At 47.6% G+C, this 22,058-nt stretch overlaps 1 protein-coding gene across 1 annotated transcript in view; it reads left to right on the forward strand.

Annotated features, from left to right (window-relative positions):
* Positions 1-22,058, forward strand: part of INSR (insulin receptor) — a 274,711-nt gene that overhangs the window by 139,238 nt on the left and 113,415 nt on the right. The gene's annotated exons all lie outside the window — the stretch shown is intronic.

A 22,058-nucleotide genomic window follows, 5' to 3' on the forward strand; every position in this document is an offset into this window, starting at 1 on the left:
TATTCACGAAGGTGATGGCGGAAATGATGTTCCAGCTCAGGATCCAGGGGGTCAACGTGGTCCCTTACCTGGACGATCTCCTGATAAAAGCGAGTTCCAGGGAGCTCCTACTGCTCCATATAGATCGCACTATACACTTTCTGTCACACCACGGGTAGATCCTCAATTTACAGAAGTCCCACCTGGAGCCATCTCAGTGGCTCCTGTTTCTGGGAATGCCACTGGATACTGTAGCGCAGAAAGTGTTCCTCCCAGAGTACAAAGTGAGAACCTTCCAGGAAATGGTTCGCATAGTTCTCCGACCGACTCGAGTTTCCATTCATCTTTGCATAAGATTGTTGGGAAAGATGGTAGCCTCGTTCGAGGTCATCCAGTACGGTTCCATGCCAGACCCTTTCAATTGGATATCCTGAACAGGTGGTCCGGTTTCCATCTTCAGATGCACCGGATGATTCAACTGTCACCCCGGGCCAGGATTTCACTCCTGTGGTGGCTGCAGTCTTCTAATCTCCAGGAAGGTCGACGCTTCGGAATTCAGGATTGGATTCTCCTCTCGACGGATGCGAGTCTGAGAGGATGGGGGGGGGCTGTCACCCTGGGGGTGCAGTTCCAGGGCAGGTGGTCTGCCCAAGAGGCCCTTCTTCCGATCAACATCCTGGAACTTTGGGCTATTTACAATGCCCTGATTCAGGCCTCCCTTCTGCTCCGGGATCAAGCAATTCAGGTACAGTAGGACAACGCCATGGCTGTGGCGTATATCAATCGACAAGGAGGGGACAAAAAGCAGGGCCTGCATGCGAGAAGTATCAAGAATACTAGCGCTGTCCGCAATCTTCATTCTGGGAGTGGACAATTGGGAAGCGGACTTCCTGAGTTGCCACGATCTGCACCCAGGGTAGTGGGGCCTACATCCCCAAGTGTTTCAACAGATCATTGACCGGTGCGGTTGCCCCCAGATTGACATGATGGCATCTCTCCTCAACAAGAATCTTCGCTTCTATTGCTCGCGAACCAGAGACCCTCAGGCGTTCGCAGTGGATGCACTGACGTCACCTTGGCCTTACCAGCTGGTCTACATATTTCCTCCGAATCCGTTGATCCCAAAGGTGCTCAAGAGGATCCGGCATTAAGGAGTACAAGCAATTCTGCTTGCCCTGGATTGGCCCCGGAGAGCGTGGTACCCAGATCTTCTGGACATGTCCGTCGAAGACCCTTGGCCTCTACCACTCAGAAGGGATCTTCTTCAACAAGACCCGTTTGTCTACCCGGACATACGGCGACTTCGTTTGGCGACACGGAAGTTGAGCGGAACATCCTAGCTGACGAGGGACTTTCCAAAAAGGTCATTGCCACTATGGTGCAAGCCAGGAAACCTGTGACGTCAAAACACTATCATATCATCTGGCGGAGATATGTCTCCTATTGCGAGGAACACACACACCCATCTGCCGATTTTCACTAGGGAAGATTACTTTGTTTCCTGCAGGCTGGGGTGGATCAAGGTTTACGTCTGGGATCCATTAAGGTTCGAATTTCGGCTCTTTCAATCTTCTTCCCAAAGAAGTTGGCTATACTGCCTGAAGTTCAGACCTTCTTGCAAGGAGTGCTTCACATCCAACCCCCATTTGTGCCGCCTACGGCTCCTTGGTATTTGGATGTGGTATTACGATTTCTACAGTCCTCCTGGTTTGAACTTCTGATGACTGTAGAAGACAAGTACCTCACGTGGAAGACGGTGATGTTACTGGCCCTGGCTTCTGCTAGAACGGTCTCAGAATTGGGGGCCTTATTGTATAAAAGTCCGTATTTGTTCTTTTATGAGGACAGAGCGGAGCTCCAGACTAGACGGCAGTTCTTGCCGAAGGTTGTTTCCGCGTTTCAACCTATTGTGATTCCGTCCTGTTCTGACGCTTCTGCTCCTCCCGAGGCATTGGATGCTGTGCGTGCCTTGAAGATCTATGTCAAGCGTACAGCTCGAATCAGAAAGACCGATTCCTTGTTCGTGCTCTGATAGCAGAAGAAGGGTTGGCCTGCCTCGAAGCAGTCCATTGCTCGTTTGATTCGACTTACTATCCAACAGGCCTATGTGTTGGCAGCCTTACCTGTTCCTAAGTCTCTAAAGGCCCACTCTACTAGATCGGTGGGCTCTTCCTGGGCGGCTGCCCATGGAGTCTCTTCCTTGCAACTCTGCCGAGCCGATACCAAGTCGGGGAAGAACACCTTTGTGAAGTTCTACTAGTTTGATACCCTGGCCAAAGAGGATTCCCAATTTGGCCAGGCAGTGCTGCAGATGTCTCTGCACATTCCCGCCCATTCTGGAAGGTTTGAGACATCCCAATCGTACTAATGTGTACCCAATATCCCTTATGGATGCTAGAGAAAATAGGATTTTAAATACCTACCGGTAAATCCTTTTCTCGTAGTCCATAAGGTATATTGGGCGACCGCCTCTGTGCGGTGACTTTCTGAAGGTTCTCTGTTATGTGTTACCTGTCAGCCGTTGCTGTTTATTTTGCCAAATGTTGCTGGCCCAGTTATGTTATGGTTTGCTGATTTATAAATCTCACCACACTTCTCGTTGTTGCAGTATGTTCCTTCTCTCAAGTATGTAATTTTTCCTTCGGGCACGGTTTTACCGATACAGCCTGTGGGAGGGGGTATAGAGGGGAGTAGCCAGCAAATCCAGTGGAAGAAATTTAAAGTGAACTTGCTCTTTTGGACCCCGTCTATACCCATCATACTAATGTGTCCCCAATATCCCTTATGGACTACGAGAAAAGGATTTACCAGTAGGTATTTAAAATACTATTTTTGCTCCTTTTCTTGAATTGCTCCTAACTCTGCAGAAGCCCCAATATTCTATACAATGAGCTGACAAATTTGTCTCTTACAGTCTTGGGCATGATTCAATTGGAATACAGTTGAATAGTGCTGGGAATTGGCTCCTGGGCCTCTTCAATACAGCGCCCTGTGACACCCGACGACGGAATTTCTTCTCGCACCCCGGAGGGTTTGCAAGCAGATATCTGACAGAAGTGCTGTTGCGATGCTTATTTCTGCCCTTAGCGCTGCAGAAACAGCGTCACGCCGGGAACTTAAGTCTGAGAATGCCGGTTCTCCCAACAAAGCTCCCCGTTTAGTCTGGGAGAATAGGCATTCTCCGACTTACTACTGCACTATATTAAATAGCCCCGGAAGATAATTCCCGGCGCTATTCAACTCTCTTCGAGTTGAATCGTGCCCTTTGACACCTTGTTTAAACTTTCACTTCGACGGACTGTTCTATTTTTTAATAAAACTGTTAACAAGCACACACTATGCCTGACACAGGGCCTGCATGGCTGAAACATGTATCAATCTATATGAATTATAGGATTGATCAATTATAGTTGTGTGTGCTCTTTTTCTAGTTAGTCCAAAACAGTGTGTCAGAAATGGTGGACACCTTACCTGAATCCTAACAGTGGGGACAACATCTAAAGCTTATTTACTAAGAGGCTTAATCAAACGTCCCAACAATTAATGATTACGTCATGAAGGCTGTTGCTGTGATACTGTTTCTTGCTGTAGGAAGTGATATTGGAGTACTGCAGTGGAGCAGTATACATAGTGTATGTTTTGTCAGTTTCCTGTTTGGGTTTTCTTTCCTATTAATTACTTCCTATCCTGGCCTTGCACCGTTTAGAAAAGGAATTCATTTCAGTGAGAGGAGGATGTGCTTATATATGTATCATCTGTCGTGCTTATAAGAAGACAATGGCTTGGTTCGCTAAGAATATTTTGAAGGAATGTTATTTAGTGGGGCTTCTTCTACTTATATTTAATGTAAGTTTTGTCTGTTTTGCCAGCTCTAGATTTAGATGTGTGTTAACTTTTCAAGAGAATGTCAAATTTGTTCATTGATGTTTTTTTTTTTTTTTTTAATACTAAATAGGAATCAGTCTTTCAGGGATGGGAAACCTTTGACCCACCAGCTGTTGTGAACTACACATTCCAGCATGCCTTGCAACAGTTTTAACAAATTGCAGAACTATAGCAGGGCATGCTGTTATGTGTAGTTTAACGACAGCTGGAGGACCAGAGGTTCCCCACCCCTGCAGCGAGGGAAGTTTCTATTGTCGAAATGGCAGTTTTTTGGGTTGTTTTTCTGCTATATTCCGACTGAAATCCAAAAATGAAGGCAAAATAGGTTTATTTTTAACTGCCTTTATGGAAACACATTTGCGTGTCTAAGATGCTGCTTGTGACCAGATCTTATAGGTTTATAACCATATAACAGTTATTTGCATCCAATGTATAGTTTATTTGCTTATCAATTATTACTGTTTATGGCACCTCTAATACAACAGGCTGAAATATGAATAAACACACAGTGCTCTAAATAACTATTTAGAGGGCGGGATTCAATTCTTTTCACCCCTTTCCACACCTGTTCTGTTTCTGCCCTCAGGGATGTTGTATCATTATTTCAGCTCGCTACCCTCGCAGTAGCGAGGCACCCAACCCTTTACACAGCTAAACCTGATTACTATGGTCGCAATATGTGTGATAACGGAGATCATTTTAGAAAGGAAATTGGGCGTGATATATCATTTGAATCTCACCCAGAGAGTCTAATGGGGGAATTCAATTAGCTGCAGTAATTTACCTGCGGACCAACTGATCCTGCAGGGCTATTCGATTAGCTCCAAAGGCAGCCTATAGGCTGGTACTTACCAGGGTTTTTTTTTCCCTGAGAAAAGATACTGTAACGGGTGCTGTAACCCTGTTACCACAAAGGTCCATGAAACTATCACAGATTTTGTGTGTTAACACCCATTAACACGTTAATTTAACAGGCATTAAAAAAAGGGACCTGGTGAAAAAGGGACTGGAATTGAATAGCACCAGGCGGTTCAGCTGTAAACTACCACCCTTTTTAACCCACATTAAATGAGCTGGACTAATTGAGTTTTGCCGGAAGTATTTGTAAAACAGTGGCCCTCATTCCGAGTTGTTCGCTCGGTATTTTTCATCGCATCGCAGTGAAAATCCGCTTAGTACGCATGCGCAATGTTCGCACTGCGACTGCGCCAAGTAACTTTACTATGATGAAAGTATTTTTACTCACGGCTTTTTCTTCGCTCCGGCGATCGTAATGTGATTGACAGGAAATGGGTGTTACTGGGCGGAAACACGGCGTTTCAGGGGCGTGTGGCTGAAAACGCTACCGTTTCCGGAAAAAACGCAGGAGTGGCCGGGGAAACGGTGGGAGTGCCTGGGCGAACGCTGGGTGTGTTTGTGACGTCAACCAGGAACGACAAGCACTGAAATGATCGCACAGGCAGAGTAAGTCTGGAGCTACTCTGAAACTGCTAAGTAGTTAGTAATCGCAATATTGCGAATACATCGGTCGCAATTTTAAGAAGCTAAGATTCACTCCCAGTAGGCGGCGGCTTAGCGTGTGTAACTCTGCTAAAATCGCCTTGCGACCGATCAACTCGGAATGAGGGCCAGTGTTTTTGTATTGTAATGGTGCATTTTTGGGGAAGTTCTCTGAAACTGCTCAGTACTGATTATGGTGGTTGTTATTGTTATACACAGGTTACAAATAGTAGATGAGCATTACATGGATCTGCCAATGTATAAATGCATTTCTCATACGTCCTAGAGGATGCTGGGGTCACATTCAGAACCATGGGGTATAGACGGGTTCCGCAGGAGACATGGGCACTTTAAGTCTTTGAAAGGGTGTGAACTGGCTCCTCCCTCTATGCCCCTCCTCCAGACTCCAGTTTTAGAAATGTGCCCAGTGAGACTGGACGCACTACAGGGGAGCTCTACTGAGTTTCTCTGAAAATACTTTTTGTTAGGTTTTTTATGTTCAGGGAGACTGCTGGCAACAACCTCTCTGCTTTGTGGGTCTAAGGGGAGAGAAGTATGACCCACTTCTACTGCGTTCAAGGGCTCTGCTTCTGGCTACAGGACACCATTAGCTCCTGAGGGTTTGAAAGCTGGGTACGCTCAGATGCTCGCTCCCACAGCCAGCCGTCACCCCCCTTTACGGAGTCCGAAGACAGGTGAGTAGCAGAAAAGAAGACTTCAGTGATGGCATTTATGAGGTACCGCACAGCGAACGCTGCACGCCATGCTCCCACACACACAGCACTACAGGGGGGGCCGCGCCCTGGGCAGCAAATAAATCCTCAATTTACCACTGGCAAGAGGGGACATTAGTGCCAAGGCACTGTCCTAACCCCCGCCAGTATAAATATTTATTGAAAATCGCGGGAGAAGCACACCATTAAGGGGGCGGAGCATCTTCCTCACAGCTCAACAACGCTGGTCCTTCCACACACTGCTGACAGGGGCAGGGTGCAGGGCGTGGGGGGCAACATAATAGCCTCATGGAATAAAGGGGACATTGGTACACGGGCATTCTCCTACCCCCGCTAGTATAACTAATTATTTATTTAAGAGCGGGAGAAGCGCGCCATTACGGGGGCGGGGCTTCTTCCTCACTAAGCCAGTACACTACTCAGCGACATTTTCTCAAGAGAAACGCTGGTCCTCCCTTCACTACTGACATGTTTCAGGGTGCAAAAGGGGGGGGGGGGGGGCGTGGTATATAGTGCTTGAGCTACAAGTCTGGCATATATGTGTTTTATTTTTGTCCAGTCTGTGTATATTTGGCGCTGGTTTATGTACTGAAAAATCCTCTGTGTCCCTTTGTCAGATTTACTCCTATAAGCCGGTGTGTCTGTGGATACTTGGTACATGTGTGTCGACATGTCGGTGGCTGAATGTTTTTTCCCGAGAGGAACCTATATTAGGGACACAGACGTGGGTTGGTGGCCCTGTCGGCACCTCCAATAACTGACTGGGTAATGTGATTCATAACAGAGTAAGGTTGCATAACTCTGTGTCCCAACGTAGAAATATTTATGGAGGATGTGTTGTTCATAGCTAATTTTCCCTCAGACCCCTCGGGGTCGCAAAAATGTGCTTTTACCCAGTTGCTACTCCCTGATACTGACATGGATGCGGATTCCTATGTCGACCAGAATGTTTCCTGTTTAGAACCAAAAAAAATAAAAATAAAAAGAGCATTCAGTACATGATTAGTGCATATTAAGGACATATTAACGTCACTGAGGAACCCTGGTGTTCCTGACAAAAGGATCTGTGTGTGTATGTGTATATATATATATATATATATATATATATATATATATGTGTGTGTGTGTGTATATATATATATATATATATATATATATATATATATATATATATGTGTATGTATGTATATATATATAATGTAAGCTGAGGTAACGTTCCTCCATCTCATGTACTGAACGCTCTGTTTGAGAAAGTCATGGTCAGCCCTGACAGGATGGTTTCAAAGCCCCAAGAGGATTCCAATTATTTATTCCTTTCCCACCGCGGACAGAATAAAGTGGGAGTCACCCCCTGGTCTGCACGGGGCCCTGTCACTAATCCAGCGGATCGTATGCAGGAAGCTACGTTATAGTCTAGTTATGTGTCCACGCGTACGTTACTTAGATCTGCCATTGCACGCGCATGGGTGAGTAGTAGTGTTCAAAAATGGTCAGATACCTTGTCATCCGATATAGATACCCTGGGGAGAGATGGGATACTCCTTACGTTGAGTCATATCAAGGACACTGCAGCATACTTATGTGAGACTGCAAGGGATATAGGACTCTTGGGTTCACGGGCCAATTCCATGGCGGTCTCTGCTAGGAGGGCGTTGTGGATTCACCAATGGAATGCTGATGCTGACTCCGAGACGAAATGGAGTCTCTTCCCTATGAAGTGAAGCCTGGTTTGGTGACGGCCTAGTTAATATGATCTCTGCAGCTGCTGCAGGTAAGTCTACTTTCTTGCCCTATGTTCCCTCGCAACGGAGGATGACGCTTCATTGTCGGATGCAGTCATTTCAGCCCAATAGGTACAGATTCTTCTTTCTTTGCAGATAAAGGAAGGTGAAGAGGGAAGATGTCCGCAGCCTCTTCAAGGTCGCAGGAGCAGAAATCATCCTCTGCTTCTGCCACATCCATCGCATGACGCTTGGGCTCTCATGAGGGAGCCTACACCGGTGGGGCCACGTCTACAACTCTTCAGTCAGTCCTGGATACGTTCGGACCGGAACCCGTGGGTTTTACAAATGTCCCAAGGGTACAAACTGGGGTTTCAAGACGTTCCCCCTCACCGATTTTTCAAATCGCCCTTACCAATTCTCCTCCGGACAGGGAGGTAGTATGCGACGCAATACAAAGGTTTTTGTCAGAATCAGGCCATTGTCCTGGTTTCCCCTGTCACAACGGGGAGAAGGCTTTTATTCAAGCCTCTTCGTGGTCCCGAAGCTCGGTCAGACCAATCCTAAATCTGAAATCCCTCAATTTCTACTTAAAGAATTTCAAATCCAAGATGGAATCTCTCAGGGCAGTGATCTCCAGTCTATTTAAAAAAAAAAAAAAAAAAAAAAGGGATAATGAGGGTTCTCCTTCGCTAGCATGGAGTCACAATTATCCCGTACTTGAACGATCTCCTGATAACGGCGAGATCCAGGGACCTGTTGGTGCAAAACATTGCACTCTCCCTGACAGTTCTTCAACAACATGGTTGACTCCTGCACTTGCCAAAATCACAGTGGGTCCCAACGACGCGGTTGTTGTTTTTGGGAATAATATTAGACACAGAACTACAGACAGTTTTTTTCTACCAGTGGCAAAGGCTCTGGAGATCCAGAGTCTGGGCAAACCAATTCTGAGAACAGCGAGAATGTCAATCCATCAATGCATTCGGTTGCTGGAAAAGATAGTTGCGGTCTGCGAGGCCCTTCAGTTGGCAGGTTACATGCCAGAGTGTTCCAGTGGGACCTGTTGGACAAGTGGTCCTGATCCCACCTACACATACGCCGGAGGATATTCCGGTCTTCCACGACCAGAATCTCACTCCTGTAGTGGCTGCGCAGTTCTCACCTCCTAGAGTCACACAGGGGGGAAAACTACCAAGGAAACTTGTTTCCACATAAACGTTCTGGAGTTAAGGGCCTTTTACAACGGCCTTCTACAAGCGGAACAGCTTCTTTGCAATCTGCCCGTACTGATCCAGTCGGACAATGTAACGGCAGTAGCGTACATAAACCGCCAGGGCGGATCAAAAAGCAGAGCGGCAATGGCAGAAGCCACAAAGGTTCTCCGCTGGGCGGAAAAGCATACAAGCGCTCTGTCAGCGATCTTCATTCCAGGAGTGGACAACTGGGAGGTAGACTTCCTCAGCAGACACGATCTCCATCCAGGAGAGTGGGGCCTCCATCAAGAGGTCTTTACAGAAGTGACAAGTCATTGGGGAATTCCTCAAGTAGACATGATGGCATCTTGTCTAAACAGGAAGCTTCAGAGATATTGTTCCAGGTCGAGGGACCCTCAAGCACTAGCAGTGGATGCACTGGTGACACCATGGGTGTTTCATTCTGTGTATGTATTCCCTCCACTTCCTCTCATTCCTAAAGTTCTAAAGCTCATAAGAAGAACAAAGATTCAAGCAATCCTCATTGTCCCAGACTGGCCAAGGAGGGCTTGGTATCCAGATCTTCGGGAATTACTCATAGGAGATCCCTGGCCTCTTCCTCTACGCGAGGACCTATTACAGTAGGGGCCGTGCGTGTATCACGACTTACCGCAGCTACGTTTGAGCATGGCGGTTGAACGCCAAATCCTAGCCGAAAAGGGTATTCCCAGTGAAGTTATTCCCACACTTCTTCAGGCCAGGAAAGGAGTAACGTCTAAACATTACCACTGTATTTGGTGAAAATATGTTTCTTGGTCGGATCCAAGAAGGCTCCTACGGGAGGATTTCAGCTAGGACGTTTTCTACATTTTCTACAAGCAGGTGTGGATGTGGGCCTGATGTGGGCCTAAAGTTGGGCTCAATTAATGTACAGATTTCAGCCTTATCGGTTTTCTTTCAAACACAATTGGCCTCCATTCCAGAAGTTCAGATCTTAACGTGGTGTTGCAGTTCCTTCAATCACATTGGTTTGAACCTTTACAGAAGGTGGAGTTGAAATTCATCACTTGGAAAGTGGTCATTCTGTTGGCCTTGGCATCCGCATGGCGGGTGTCTGAGTTAGCGGCCTTGTCTAACAAGAGCCCTTATTTGATCTGCCATGAAGTTAGAGCAGAGTTGAGGACACGTCAGCAATTTCTGCCGGAGGTGGTTTCATCTTTCCACATGAGCCAACCTATTGTGGTGCCAGTGGATACTGTCGCCTTAGTTGGGTCAAAGTCTCTGGATGTGGTCAGAGCTTTGAAAATGTATTGTCGCTAGAACGGCTCAGGTTAGGAAAACGGAGGCTCTGTTTGTCCTGTATGCTCCTAACAAGTTTGGGTGTCCTGCTTCCAAGCACACCATTGCACGCTGGATCTGTTCTATGATTCAGCATGCTCATTCCACGGCTGGATTGCTGTTAACGAAATCGGTGAAGGCCCATTCTACTAGAAAGGTGGGCTCGTCCTGGGCGGCTGCCCAGGTGGTCTCTGCGTTGCAACTTTGACGAGCAACTACTTGGTCGGGTTCAAACACATTTGCTGAGTTTTACAAGTTTGGTACCTTGGCCGATGGTGACCTCACGTTTGGTCATTCGGTGCTGCAGAGTCATTCGCACTCTCCCGCCCGTTCTGGAGCTTTGGTATAACCCCATGGTTCTGAATGTGACCCCAGCATCCTCTAGGACGTATGAGAAAATAGGATTTTAATACCTACCGGTAAATTCTTTTCTCTTAGTCCGTAGAGGATGCTGGGCGCCCGTCCCCGTGCGTACTGTATCTGCGGTTTTTGCTTGTGGTTACACACATGTTGTGTTACGTCAGCCTGGTGCTGCTATTGTTCATGCCGTTGGCTTGTATTCTGTTGAACGCCACGTTCTGCGGCATGCTTGAGGTGTGAGCTGGTAAGAGGCTCACCGTGGTTTAACAATCAATTCTTTCCTCGAAATGTCAGTCTCCCTGGGCACAGTTCCTATAACTGGAGTCTGGAGGAGCCAGTTCACACCCTTTCAAAGTCTTAAAGTGCCCATGTCTCCTACGGATCCCGTCTATACCCCATGGTTCTGAATGTGACCCCAGCATCCTCTACAGACTAAGAGAAAAGGATTTACTGGTAGGTGTTAAAATCCTATTTTTTTTTACAAACATTTCAGTATGAGTGCAAACAAGCAGGCAAGTCATTGCTCAGGAATCTCCTTACACATGTACATTTTTAGACCAAATTGCCACAAATAATTACATTTATCAGCCTTAGAGAGGCAAAAACGAAAAATGTTCTTTATAGTGTTTTTTATAAATACACTATAGTAATACAGGGTGAGATGTATTATTCCCGCACTTAGCGTGCGGTTATAATGCGTCCTGCTTTGCCTCTTTACCAAGGCGAAGCAGGGTGCAGCAGTGCCATTATGTATGAACATCTAGGAGGCCAAAGTCGGGAAGTGAACCCCCCCCCTCTTCCGGCGATCGCTGTTAGCCATCCCATAGCTCATCAGCCTAGTGCTGATGCGCTGTGTCGCTCCCCCAGCCAGCTCACTGGGCATGCGTGAGATCTTGCAACTCCTCTGCAGCCCGGAGTCTGGATGCCTCCACAGCCAGGGATGGAGCTGCCCCTGCTGTGGTGTATGAGCAACACCACTTGCATGTGTTGGAAGGGTCAGCAATGTTGACCATTAATACATTGCCCCCGCATATCTTTTAGATAGCAGTGCCGATATGGACAGGCTCTGTGCACACACTGCTGCCGTTATACATGGGGAGGGGATCATACATCTGCCGCATAGTACGCTAAATACCATGTGGTATTAGTACCCATGTTTCTAGCCACATAAAGCATGTATGCTCACTGAGGTTTTCCATAATTGTTGTTGTCTATAAGTTTACATTAACATATTAGAAAGGTCATGCCATGCTGGTAAAATCGTACATGCTGAGGATCTTTATAGTGCCAGCGCCGTAACTAGGTGTGTGCAGAAGGGGCATTGCCCACAGCGCACACCTAGTTAGAGCGCATATTCCCCCTGCGCTCCCACTGCCCATCCCTGTCTACTGTGCTCCCGCGGCCCGCCCCCTCTCTTGACCCCTGTGTACTGTGCTCATACGGCCCCTCCTCCATCGGCCCCCGTGTACAGTGCTCCCGCGGCCCGCCCCCTCTCTTGGCCCCTGTGTACTGTGCTCATACGGCCCCTCCTCCATCGGCCCCTGTGTACAGTGCTCCCCTCTCTTGGCCCCTGTGTACTGTGCTCATACGGCCCCCCCTCCATCGGCCCCCGTGTACTGTGCTCCCGCGGCCCGCCCCCTCTCTTGGCCCCTGTGTACTGTGCTCATACGGCCCCTCCTCCATCGGCCCCCGTGTACAGTGCTCCCGCGGCCCGCCCCCTCTCTTGACCCCTGTGTACTGTGCTCATACGGCCCCTCCTCCATCGGCCCCCGTGTACAGTGCTCCCGCGGCCCGCCCCCTCTCTTGGCCCCTGTGTACTGTGCTCATACGGCCCCTCCTCCATCGGCCCCTGTGTACAGTGCTCCCCTCTCTTGGCCCCTGTGTACTGTGCTCATACGGCCCCCCCTCCATCGGCCCCCGTGTACTGTGCTCCCGCGGCCCGCCCCCTCTCTTGGCCCCTGTGTACTGTGCTCATACGGCCCCTCCTCCATCGGCCCCCGTGTACAGTGCTCCCGCGGCCCGCCCCCTCTCTTGGCCCCTGTGTACTGTGCTCATACGGCCCCTCCTCCATCGGCCCCCGTGTACAGTGCTCCCGCGGCCCACCCGCTCTCTTGGCCTGCAGTGCAGTGTACAGAAGAGCGCTGGCTCAGGAGCCGGCAGCAGCACAGCCACAGGAAGGAGAAATGATGTAAGTGGCTGCCCACACACTACACTACGCTACATTACACTAAAGTACACTACACTACATTACACTACACTACACTACAGCCTAAGGGTAGGGGGGCTGTAAGGTGCTCTGCGTGCCGTAATGTGTAAAAAGGGGCACTGCCTGCCGTAATGTGTAAAAAGGGGCACTGGCTGCCATAATGTGTAAAAAGGGGCACTGGCTGCCGTAATGTGTAAAAAGGGGGACGCTGTTTGCCGTAATGTGTAAAAAGGGGACGGTGTCTGCCGTAATGTGTAAAAAGGGCTCTACCTGGTGTAGTGGCGCTACTGTGCGGCGTCATTTTAATAATGGAGACTACTATGCACCGTAATATGAATTGGTATTATTTTGTGGTCACACCCCTTCTCCATGAAGCCACGCCTCTATATTTTTCACATGCTCCTGCGGCGCACACTGCCCCTATTTTATATAAAGGGGGGGCGCTGATGCCGTTTCTTGCACACAGCGCCAAAATGTCTAGTTACGGCACATACACACACTATTTAGTGCAGTCCTGTGTCGTGAATATCCGCACTTCATGCATGTGTAAGGTGAAACACATTGCTTAAAAATTGGCCATCAAAATAAACCTAGAAAAAATTATTCTGACTGGTTCTCTCCAAACAACAATCTGTAGGATCTTGTTGACGTTTCCTTGTACATTCATCATTTGTGCTAGTGCTTGAGGGGTTAGGTGAAGAGGAATGCGGACATGAGTCACAATTTACAACATACTTTAAGGTAAGCTCCACCTTTTCAGCCGTTTCCCACAGATCACCTGCCGCCCAGTTATGAGCTGCATCCTGCCTGTAACTGTCTAGCAAAGCAGTTTTATTTCATTGTCTTACATTTTAAGGCCAGACTTGTTTACCAGGCTAGATAACATTTCTTAAACAACACTTCTAGAATTGCTAATACAGAAGTTGCCTTACATAAAGACGTAATTAATGAGATTCACAGATATATAAGTAAAAGTTTCCATTACTTGAAAGAACTTCTCATATTCATAAAATGTGAATCATCTATGTTATACCCCTTTCACACCGCACAAATAACCCGGTATCGACCCGGCTTATTGCCGGGACGACACGGGTCAGCGTGCAGTGTAAAAGCGCCATGTAGGAAATCCTGACCCGGTAATTCAACCCAGGAATAAGGCCATGTTATACCCGGGTTGAATACCGGGTCAATGGCAGTGTAAACGGACTCCCAGATCGATGCAACCCGACACCCATTTACTACAACAGGGAGCGGCGGCGCGGAGATGATCTCATCTCCAGGCGCTGCCCCCGCTGCCGGCACCGCCCCTTGCTGCTATGTCAACCCGCCCGGCATATTGCCGGGTCGGGGAAGCCAACAGCAGCGTCCAATGCCAGATCCCACCGGGAAGGACCCGTTTCCAATTCCCGAGTGGGATCCGGTTTTGGCGGTGTGAAAAGGGTATCAGAGTTCACATGCTTGCTTTATGCTACTGGGCATTTCAGGGTGGCTGCTGTGTCCTTCAGTGGACAGAATGGCTGCTGTAGGTAAATATATCTTTCCATCACAGCATCAACCTCATTTAAAACCTTGTCAGTTCTAATAAACACCTAAAACTTCTACATATATACATTTGTGGATGATATTAGGAACTCTTTTATACAAGGCTACTTGTATTTTAGGCCTAATAATCCTTTAATCTGACTGTTGTATGGTAGTTTAATGTTTTTGTTGTCATGTTATCCATCTTTACCATAAACTGTTTTGATCCATACAGTCAGTTTGAGTGACTGTAACATTACTGCTGTGTGGTGTAAATCGTGTACCTTATGGGGAGATCTTATTTAATGTTATTCAAGAAGCCATATTTTATACTTCTAGATCTGTAATGTGGTGTATGTGGCTGTTTTTGCTGCATTTTACAGTTTAGTCTGTTGCTTTGAAATGGGGATGGAAAAAGTTGAATAAATATTACATTACCATGTATTATGGTAAATGAAGAGAAAATACTTGTCTGATTCCTACATGCTACTAACCTCAGGGGACTGCTGTTTTCCATACTATTTGCATATCACTTACTGTACTTTTACGGGGCACATTTTATTCAGATTTAATATTTTATGTGTATACCATGACACTGGTTAAGTTGTTCTGTTCATAGCTTATTTTGTATTTATTTTTTGGTGGTGGTAAGAAAGACCATGGACTAAATGTAATAGCCACAGAGTTGCCATACTGTACGTGCAGGACTGTGTGCGAGTCTGCCCATTTTTTTTAAAGCAGCAATCTTTTACAAGGCAAAACTAGGTTGGTTTTGCCTTGTAAAGGATTGTTGCTTTTAAAAAACGGGCAGACTCTTTAAGAGGGGTTAGTTTCGATTTAACACTTATTAAAGATTATTCCTCCATTTATAAAATGGCATGGTATAATGACCAAAAACACTAACACTAGATCACATGACATACATTATTTCCCAATGACCGCACACACTCTAGCCAAACCACACACCTGAACTACTTCCAAGTGTCACATGACATCTATAAACAGCAGCATCTCTCACAAAGACGCTACTCACAGAAAAGCTGCACATCCCTGCCTCCTTGACAGCGGCGCATGTTTATTCATTAAAAATAATTCAAATTAAACAGCCTGTTCTGAGCAATATTTTCCTCCAGAAATTAATGCGTTTACCCCGCCATGACCCCCGATAGTGCATTTGTTTGTCATCCATAGGGGACGCTGGGATGGCTGTATTACAGTGGGGTATAGACTGGGTCCACAGAGCCGAGGCACTTTTAAAATTCTGTGTGTAGGCTCCTCCCCTCAATACTCCCTCCCCTAGCCCAGTTTTAGAAAAAGTGCCATGAGAGCCAGATGCTTCTCTGGAGGACTCCAGAGGTTTTTTTTTTAAATTTAAAATTTTACTTTATTCTTTTTTTTTTTTGACCTGCAACAGGGGGACAGCTGGCCCCTGTCTCCCTGCTATGTTGGAGCTACCGGGGGGAAAGCGTTCCCACCCTGCGGGGTCGGCGCCCGGGTCCCCGACTGCAGGGACCTCTGTCCCGGGGGAACTCCTTGGCAGCCATATGAGGGCTAGCCACAGGAGCCCCCGCAGTCCGCCGCCACCGGCTAGCCAGCTGAAGAAGTAGCGGATCGGCGGCGGGCAGCGGTGGAACTACAGTGGGAGACTACAGCACACAGCGGGGCACCAGAGCAGAGCCGTGAAGGAGAGGGACGAAGTTACCGTGCAAACCAGGTCTCTTCACAACGGGAACGCCGTCTTACTGCAGCGCTCACCACTGTTTTAGGAGACAGTTTCACTGAAGGCTGCCAGTATCAGAGAGCCTGCAGCAGTCCCCAGTTAAGGTTTCTTACAGTGGGGATAGCAGGGGGAGGTTATTAGTTGCTTTAGTCCGTTTAATAAAGGACTAACATATAGTGTACTGGTTGTATTTTACATAGAGTAATAAGTGTGCACTCCTCCCTTCCAGGCTCTCCCCCCCCCCCCCCCCCCACTCACACACACACACTCTCACACACACTCACACACACACTCTCACACACACACACTCTCTCTCTCTCTCACACTCTCTCTCTTTTTTTTTTTCCTCTCGTCCCCTTATCTCTGCAGTGAGTTTGGGAACATGGCTACCAAAACAGCCACTAAAGGCTCACATAAATTATTTTCTTGCAAGAATTGTGGAAATAAAATTACTCAGACCTCATATGAGGTCTCATTGTACTGTGAGCAGTGCTTCGAGGAGTCTATATCGCAGTTGGCTCCTGTAGCACAGGAGATTGCCCCAGCATGGTTATCTCTTTTAACGGGTGATGTTGGATTTATCATCGGAACTGGGCGGCTGCCAGACGGGATACAGAATCATTACGACAGGCTCCTGAACCTGCGTGGGCTCAGACTTTGGGTAAATCTGTGGAAAGTTTAGCTTCGGCTATGGGTTCTGCACAGAAATCTTCTCTTCCCTCAAAACTGGTGGCTAACCAAAGGCAGTTACCTGCTCTACTACAATCAGACAAATCTGATGAGATGCCAGCACTGGAGGAAGGAGGCTTTATTCAGGAATCAGAAGAGGAGTATCCTCAGCAAGAATCCGATTCTGCGTCTCAGGGGATTGAGGCACTTATCCTAGCGGTGAGAGATGTTTTACAAATACCAGACCCTGACCCAGGTCCTACTCAGCCCTCATATTTCGGACCAAGTAATGTAATGTGTCGTTTCCAGTAGCACAGGAATTAGTCACTTTATTTGAGGAGGCTTGGTCTCATCCGGATAAGAAGTTTGAAATTCCTAAGAGAATTTTTACCTCTTATCTGTTTCCAATGGATAACAGACGGAAGTGGGAAAATCCGCGTAAAGTGGATCCGTCAGTTTCGAGGTTATCCAAGAAGATTATTCTTCCGGTCCCGTAAGGAAGCATTGGACCGTAAAACTAGAAAACACCTTAGTCAATTTACATTGTGGCAGGGGTAATCCTTCGACCGGCCATTGTTGGTTGCTGGGTAAATAGGGCCGTTGAAGCCTGGGCTCTGAAATTAGTTTTGGGGATTCAGGAGGCCATTCCCACAGATGAGTTGGTGGTACTAGCACAACACATACAACAGCTGTATATCTCTGTGAAGCATCCAGAGAAATAGGATTTCAGCAATGGCAGTGTCAGCTCGGAGGGCTCTCTGGCTCCGGTGGTTTGCTGTTACGGAATCCAAACGAGGTGTTGGGGGTTTACATTTTGATGGAGTGGCCCTTTTTGGGGAAGAGCTTGATAGTGTATTTCAAAGGCTACAAGAGGTAAGTCTACCTATCTTCCTTCAGCAGCTCCTCCTCAGAGACGTCCTTACACGGGACCTTCCTTTACGGGACCACCTTACACGGGACCACCTACAAGATATAGAGGCCGCGGAAGAGGAGCCTAAACGGCTAACGGAGAACCATGGGACGGGGCCGTGCCACGACCATCCTCCAGCAGGATCCAAAGCCTCCTGTAAAGCCTGCCGCATGACTGTTTACCCTCTCACCTGTGGGATCCCGGAGTGGGTGCATGTCTCAGAAAGTTCTGTCATGTTTGGAAACTGACTTGTCAGGACACCTGGGTATGGGATCTCATTACTCAAGGGTACAAAATAGAGTTTGAGATGCACCACCACCTTGTTTTTTTACCTCCGGTTTACCAGTTTCAAAGGAAAAACAGGTAATTCTGCAAGGGGCCATTCACAGGTTACTATAAGCAGATGTAATTGTTCCGGTCCCACCTCAGCAGCAAAAGAAGGGGTTTTACTCCAACTTATTTGTGGTCCCGAAGCCGGACAGCTCGTTCAGGCCAATTTTGAATTTGAAGTCCCTGAACCCTTATCTAAAAATTTTCAAGTTCAAGATGGAATCTCTGCGGGCAGTGATTGCGGGTTTGGAAAGGAAGGAGTACTTGGTATCCCTAGATATAAAGGATGCCTACCTTCACTTTCCAATTTGGACCCCACACTTTGCCCTTCAAAATTGTCATTATCAATTTCAGGCTCTGCCATTTGGACTGTCATCAGCCCTGCGAGTGTTCACGAAGGTGATGTCGAAAATGATGAGTCAACTGAGGACCCAAGGGGTAAATGTGGTTCATTATCTGGACAACCTGCTCATAAAGGCTCCTTCCAGGGAAGCGCTCTTACAGAACATTGCCCTGATAGAAGCCCTCCTATTAAAGCATGGTTGGATTCTAAATTTTCAAAAGTCTCATCTGGAACCTATGCAAAGATTGTTGTTCCTGGGAATGAGCCTGGACACAGTAGAACAGCAAATATTTCTGCCTTTGGACAAGGTCAGGACAATACAGAATTTAGTTCGGCAGGTCCTGCAACCCCGTCAAGTCTCCATTCATCTTTGTATTCGTAGTGTTCACTCTAGGATCTGGGCAGGGCGCCGGACTGTGAGGGGCACAAGCGTGTGCTTCAAAAAGGGGGCGTGGTCATGCAAAATAGCAGGTGTGGTCAATAAACGTAATAAAAGTGGGCGGTTCAGCCCACACACGGGGGGCGTGCCCAGCACCTACAGAGGTGCTGGGCTTCCCCCAAGCTCTCTCACAGCGTGAATGGATGCCGCACGCATGCGCACGGCATCTTTACACGCTGGGAGGGCAGAAAGCGGGCGGCTGTTCTAGCAGGGTGCCGCAGAAAGGGCAGGGCGCGGCGTCCTGCTTAAAACAGCCTAGCGTGAACACTAGTATTTGTCTGCTAGGCAAGATAGTGGCCTCCTTCGAGGCAATTCAATACGGCAGATTCCACTCCAGGACATTCCAGCTGGACCTTCTATCCAAGTGGTCGGGATCACATCTGTACAGGTTGGTTCGCCTCTCCCCACAGGCCAGAATATCGCTACTGTGGTGGTTGCAGACTTCTCATCTGCTGGCGGGCCATTCCTTTGAGCCTCAGAATTGGGTACTCTTGATGACCGATGCAAGTCTCCGGGGTTGGGGTGCAGTGACCTTAGACCACCAGTTTCAGGGTCGTTGGTCCAACCAGGAGTCCTTCATGCCCATTAATATCTTGGAATTACGAGCACTATACAATGCTCTCTGTCAAGCTTTTCTGATCCTAAGGGGACAGGCTGTGCAGGTGCAATCGGACAATGCCACTGCGGTGTCATACATAAACCGACAGGGAGGTACAAAGAGCAGATCGGAGATGAGGCAGGTATCCTGAATCCTTACTTGGGCAGAGAGAAATCTTCTGGCACTCTCAGCCATTTTCATACCGGGAATGGACCACTGGGAGGCAGATTTTCTAAGCAGACAGGATCTGCATACAGGAGAATGGGCTATTCACCTCCCAGGTGTTCTTACAACTGGTCTCCCATTGCGGATGGCCTCAGGTAGATCTGATGGTGTCTCGACACAACAAGAAGCTGCCGCGCTATTACTCCAGGACCAGGGATCTGGACACGATGGCAGTCGACGCATTGACAGCTCCTTGGGGGTTTCGGATGGTGTACTTGTTTCTACCATTTCCTCTACTTCCGCGTCTCCTGAAACGACTGAAAAGAGAAGACGTGACGGTAATCCTGGTGGCTCCGGATTGGCCACGCAGGGCATGTTATGCAAACCTTCTAGCACTTCTCCTCGATGAGCCGTTTCATCTGCCTCTTCGAGAAGATCTGCTTCAGCAGGGTCCTTTTGTTTATCCGAACTTACAGCGACTACATTTAACGGCGTGGCTGTTGAGAAGGCGCTATTGAGAAGAAAGGGTATCCCAGCTTCGGTAATCCCGACTATGCTGCGTGCACGAAAGGAAGTCACTTCACAACATTACTACTGCATTTGGAAAGCCTACATTTCTTGGTGTGACCGCCGTCAGGTGTCGGCGGTAGTGTTTAATATAGGCCGTCTTCTCAGTTTCCTACAGTCAGGTTTAGACACTGGTTTGTATCTGGGCTCTTTAAAGTTACAGGTGTCTGCGTATTTTTCCAACAACATTTGGCTTCTATTCCGGAAGTATAGATTTTTCTACAGGAGATTGCAACCTCCTTTTATTCCTCCTACGGCTCCATGGGATATACCCTTCATTTTAGACTTCCTTCCGTCTCCTTTATTTGAACCTTTGGAGTCTACGGACCTAAAATTTCTCTCCTGGAAGGTGGTGCTTCTCTTGGCTCTGGCTTCGGCTAGGAGGGTTTCCGAATTGGGAGCTTTGTCTTGCCGTTCTCCATATTTCATTTTTCATGAGGAAAGGGCGGAATTACGAACCCGCCAAGCATTTTTACCAAAGGTAATCTCTTCTTTCCATGTGAATCAACTGATTGTGGTACCAGTTTTACAAGAGGATTCTCCTTCTACAAGGAGTTTGGATGTGGTGCGGGGTCTTCGCATCTATGTCAAGAGGACGACTCGTCTGCGAAAGTCGGACTTCCTTTTTGTTTTGTATGATGCAAATAAATTGGGCTAGTCAGCCTCTAAGCAGACTCTTGCTAGGTGGATTAAGTCTGTCATTCATCAGGCTTATCTGTCTTCCTCACGACCATTACCTCTTTCTATCACAGCGCACTCCACAAGGTCGGTTGGTTCTTCCTGGGCAGCTGCACGGGGCATCTCTGCTTTACAATTGTCGGGCAACTACTTGGTCAGGAAAACTTACTTTTATCAAGTTTTATCATTTTGATACTTTTGCAGCGTCGGGCTCTCAGTTCGGCCGTTCAGTCTTACAACAGCACTCTCCCGCCCATGAGGGCAGCTTTGGGACGTCCCCACTGTAATACAGCCATCCCAGCGTCCCCTATGGATGACAAAGAAAACAGGATTTTGGTACTCACCGATAAATCCTTTTCTTGGAGTCCATAGGGGACGCTGGGCGCCCACCACTGTGCTGTTTGTTTTTTCCTTTCCCTGTAGGTGTGTTTTTGCTTTTGTTCTAGCTTACATTGTAGCCGAGTTAACATAGTTTCTGGTTCCCAATTGTTGTTCATGTTCCAGTTTTTACTGTTAGGGTTTTTTCTCCTTTTAGTTCTATCTTCCTCCTCCTTCCTCCCTCTTCCTCCCTCTTCCTCCCTCTCCCTGCCTCTTCCTCCCCCTTCCTCCATCTTCCTCCTCCTTCCTCCCTCTTCCTCCCCCCTCCTCCTCCTCCTCCTCCTCCTCCTCCTCCTCCTTGACTGGGCTAGGGGAGGGGAGCCTACACACTCATAGATTTTAAAAGTGCATCGGCTCCGTGGACCTTGTCTATACCCCACTGTAATACAGCCATCCCAGCGTCCCCTATGGACTCCAAGAAAAGGATTTATCGGTGAGTACCAAAATCCCGTTTTTACCACGCAGTTCATGACGCTACGAGTGAAAGACCCTCCATGGGGGATTCATGTGCAGGATAATCCACACTAATTGAATTGGTCCGGCATGGCTAATTGAATATGCCTGTATATAATGGGAGAGCCGACTTTGGTAGAAACAACATTTTAACAAAATAATGAAACTCCTAACTTTATTTTAAAAAAGTTTCAATTTGGCATTTGGTAAACTACATTAACATAAGCAGAATGAGGAAACAATGGGGCAGATGTATTAAGCTGGAGACGGCATAAGGAAGTGATAAACCAGTGATATGTGCAAGGTGATAAACACACCTGCCAATCAGCTCCTAACTGTCAATTTGCATATTGGAGCGGATTGGCTGG

This window comes from Pseudophryne corroboree, chromosome 1 (assembly GCF_028390025.1).
Source record: "Pseudophryne corroboree isolate aPseCor3 chromosome 1, aPseCor3.hap2, whole genome shotgun sequence".
NCBI lineage: Eukaryota > Metazoa > Chordata > Amphibia > Anura > Myobatrachidae > Pseudophryne > Pseudophryne corroboree.